Source organism: Cuculus canorus, chromosome 16 (assembly GCF_017976375.1).
Source record: "Cuculus canorus isolate bCucCan1 chromosome 16, bCucCan1.pri, whole genome shotgun sequence".
Taxonomy (NCBI): domain Eukaryota; kingdom Metazoa; phylum Chordata; class Aves; order Cuculiformes; family Cuculidae; genus Cuculus; species Cuculus canorus.
Genome location: NC_071416.1, coordinates 8,020,729 through 8,025,435, shown reverse-complemented (window position 1 = coordinate 8,025,435; position 4,707 = coordinate 8,020,729).

The window sequence follows — 4,707 nt, the reverse complement described above, 5'->3', positions numbered from 1 at the left end:
TAATGCCATCTCTGCTCTTCTTGAGTATCCCTTCTGAATAGATGCACCCAGCAGCCCCCTGCCAGCGGCTGGGGGGTGAGTTGACCCCCCACCCAGTGCTGCTGGGGGTTCATTGCAGAGGATGGTGTTCGCCGCACTGAAGTCACACTGCCAGCTCCGCTCCAGCCACCTCCCTCCACCCCGAGCTGCAGAGCCAGCACAGCCAGGCATTCCCGGGGTGCTCTGCAGCTCAGGGCTTGTACCCACCAGAAGCAGTGACCCCATAGCTCTCTGCTCCCACAGCATCACTGGGCAGTTCCAGAGCATGGAGTAAACCTACACCAGCCTCCGACGCAGACGCCCTGCACTCCTGGTGTGTTTCTCCCACGGCAGGGGCAGCATGGCACTGCCGCTGTGCACCAAGAACAGGAGAGGAAAACCCATATGGGAAATTAAATGGACTGATTTTGTACACCTCAACTCTTGTTGAGGCTACTAGCATGGCTGGAGAAAGCGTGGGCCAGCAGCCGAAGCAGAGAAACGCAACCTGGGAGCGAGGGAAAAGCAGTGGCTGAGCGCAGGGATGCAAGAGGAGCTGAGGATTCATCTCAGGCCTGGAACAAGGGTCAGGGCACTGCCGAAGACGCACACTTCCCACGCCAGAACACAACCCCAGAGCTTTCTCCCCATAGACATCATGGGAGTTCAGCAAAGACCAGGATGACCCAGACAGAACTGTCTGCGGCTGCATCCTCCCACCCCCACAGCAGCCCCGGCAGAGGGGACACAGCTGCGCTGGCACAAGCTGTGCCCAGCCTGGGTGCCAACCACCAAATTGGGGAAGCATCCCTAGTGCGAGGGACCCTGTTCGGTGATCCCGCACCTAGCTGCTCCCAGCTATCCCAACACTGCCGGCGGCTTTCCAGGTCTCCCATCCCAGCCATGATCTGGGATGGTTGAGGAGCCAGGAGCATCGCCTGCCCAGGACAATTTGTCCTCCAGCTTTACTTTCTGTTTATCTCTAGGATGAGATAAAGTCCCCATGTGCAGCGTTCCAGACAGAGCCACTCGCCTCTCCCAGGCCCGTCGGAGGCTCAGGGCCAGCAGCTCAGCACCTCAGCTCTGTGCACCCCAGGGAGGATGGGCAGGAGCTGCAAGGGCTGGGTGGGTTCTGCTGGGCACAGGCTTCATGTGTGGGTTACTCAGCTGCCAAAATCTTTCCAGGCAACCCTGCAGGATGGCCCTGCGATCCTTTGCCCCTTACGCTGTAGAAGTTTAACCACAACATCCCTTCATCACACATTTCTCAAATGCGACCAGAAAACACAGCTGGTCTGGGGGGCTGAGAGGGGAGCTGGGCAGGGGGCTGCTCACTGGGCAAGCGAGGAGGGTCCATACCCAGGAGGGCTGAGGAGCTGCCACGAGCTTCGCTCCTGAGAGACAGTGCCAATCCTGCACTGTGGGACCAGGACAGGAGCTCCCAGAGATGTAGGGATGGGGATTCTCTCCTCCTGCAGACAGGAGAGCGAGCAGTGAGGACCACACCAGCCCCCAGCTCTGGCAGCATCAACCTCCAGCAGACAGGTCCTGAGAGCACTGAGAGCCCCAGAGGAGCAGCGGCGCCCGAAAGAGTTAACAGCATGAACCCTGCGCTGCCTTCCCTTGTCAGGAACATTCCTCAGAGCCAGTGATGATGCACAGCCTGACTTTAAAGAGCATTTGTTACACACAGCTTTGCTGAGCCAGGCTTCAAGCTGCTCAATGCCTGGTTTAAAAATAACCGGCAGCTCCGCTGGTTCGAAGCTGGGTCCTGATAAAATAAACATTAGCACAGCTATTTCTGAAGGTCACTCCCATCCATCTGAGGCTCGACAGAGCAAGGCTGCTTTGACGAGAAACGAGCGCATAAGAGACTCCAAATGCTGCGTTTATGGTTTGGCTCGCGTTGAGGCTCGTTTCAACCTCTTTATCCAGCAACCACCCCCCCCTTCCAGACTGCAGAGCCTAACGCGTTACTTAGAGCACCGCCGTCGAGCCCACGGGTGTTTGCCCAGCACACCTCCTTCCTTGTCCTTGAGGACCGTGAGAACAGCATGATCGGTCCCATAGCCACCATGGTGCCTTTCCCTGGGCAGAATAGCTTGGGGACAGCTTCCCTGTACACATCCCTGTGCCATACCTATCGGACTCCTGCAATACAAGGAATAAATTCCAACTTAAATATTTACACCGTCCATCGCAGGGGGGAATTTGCAATTCAGCATTAGCCCAAGTGCCAAAGCAACACAAGACTGTTTACGTGCAGAGAGGTTATTAATGCACCTCAGCTCGCCAGCGGTGCTGACTTGCCAAGAAGTGACTGCAAACTCATTTTAGCCTTGAGGACCTTTAACTTACCTTCATTGATGAATTGAGACAACAAAAAACTACCATAAATCAGAGCACACATAGCACAACTCTGTGAGATCTTCAAATCCCGCTGCCTCTCCCCAGCTCTGACTCCTCTCTGCAAACATGGATGCGTTTTTATGCTCTCTCAACCCATGGGACACCCGGGGCACCAGCAAGCAGGGAGAGAAAGACACTTAACAACCCCTAGATGGGCAAAGCTCATGCGAGAAGCCATCCCCCTTCTCCAAGACCATGGAAGGTGCAGGAGACACCATGAAGAGACATTGCCCACTTCGGCTTGCTCATACTGGCTCTGGGGTGGAAGAGATACAGCCTCAGCAGCTCACAGCCAGCGCAGGGCCAGGTGCAGCATTTCCCTGTCAGATGCCTCCACAAGCCTGAACAGCCACAGCCACACAGGCAAAGAGAAGCCGAGGGGAGATCTGGGGCTTCCCCACTGCAACTGACCAGAACAAACCAGAAGACTTGTCCTAAACCACCCAATCTCCCAAGATAAACATGAAGCTTCCCTTCCCCCAGAGCATGGGAAACTCTGTGAGAAGAAACTTAAACTGGTTTGGGTGAAGAGAAATGTTCCACAGTTACCTCAGTGCCAGAGAACACGCGAGGCAGATACACGGAGAACACAGTGGGTGCCCTCCGTTAACACACATTTTAGCCTCCGCTCCCTGAACAGCACACGGAATCTCTCCAAGCCTGGATCTGCTGACAGCAGCAGAGCGGATGAGCGTCATCTGCTGCAGCGATGAGCGGCAGATGTCCCATCATCTCCCTGGAACGGCTGCACCATTGATTCATGTGCCAGAAGCCAGGCAGTTTAGTGACAAGGACAAGGGGATGCCAAGCATGGGATTCAGGGAGCACTCTCAGTGCTGCCTCCACGTCTCTCTCCCTGCCTTCGCAGGGTGTTTTACAGTCCGAGTGCAAGCCTCAGGCACTCCTGCATTAAAGCCGCCTGCATTCCAGACCAGGGAAGCCATCGAGTTCCCTCTGCTCAAGCATATGTAGAGGCTCGGCAGGGCATGAGCCTCTACTGAACTCCTTGCCAAACAGCGCCATGGGAAGCCCCTACTGAAAATGCAAATAAAGAAACGATCTTCCACCTGCCAGTGCTTTCCAGCAGGCTTTGCAAGTGGAAAAGGAGAAGGGAGGAGAAGGAAAAGGCTGCAGCAGATTTCGGGCAGGCGTGAAGGAATTTACGTTGTAATTCACACCCATCTCCTTTCAATCCTCTTTCCGCAAGACCTTGCTTTTCACAATGTAACCCCTTAAGGAAGCTCACGCGCTCCTTGGCCTCTCTAGAGAAGCCCTGAGCGGGACCCCTCGAGGCCTCCGCATGCTGCCGGCACAGAGCCATCCCCACATTCCTGCATCCTCTCCCTGAAAGCACGAAGCCATGAAACTCAAGTCTGCAGGTATGTGAAATTTCAGACATCAACTCTTCCTCTCCAATCAAGTGCTGCTCAACCACACCACCTCCTTCCACCCTCAGCCCTCCCCACTGTCCCCAAACACCTCTTGCCCTGTGAAACAACCCTTGGTATTTCCTCCTTTCAGCTCCAGACTCTGCTTGCCATATTTTAACAGGAACATTTTATCCTTCTGCTCTATAAACCAATGACTCAAACTGCTCTTTCATTTTACTTGGCTATAGAGAGAATTTACTTTTTAAAATGGTACAAAAATGATGCTTTTAGTGCTAATGCCAAACCCTTTCTCTTTGTATGTCAGCAGTACTGAGCCTTTGAGGCTTTCAAAGGTTTCTCAGCTCTTCTGGCCCATTTTCCTTGCTTATCCAAATATCTCCAAAACACAACCAGCCCTAGGGAACTCAGTGGACCCCAACCTCACAATCCATAGAGAAGCTCAAAGAGGGAAAAGGCAGCAGATGCTTGTGGGGCTTCCCTGAACACAAGCGAAACCCCTGGCAAACCCGTGTCCCATTTCCACCCCACTGACAGACCACTGAGACATCCATGGTGAAGTTGCCTTCACACAGTTCCCACACCTCCAAGAGCATCGACACCCGATAAAGGGGGAAGGTTCCCCTCCTCTAAAGCAGAAAGGCTTCGGTTACATGGAATCAAATACCCTGCTGGAACAGCAAAGCCGGTCTCCTGGCTTCCAGGTCTGGCTTTTGTTTCTTTCACTCTAATTTAGAGTCATTACTCACATGACCTTCAAGATCCTAAATGAGCTCATGATGAAGGAGCCGGTCCTCTGCACTCGGTGACCCTCCAGGCAGAGGTCAGCACGTTCCACTTTTGTTTGATCCAGCACACAGGGCTATGAATGGGACAAACTCCAATGACACTC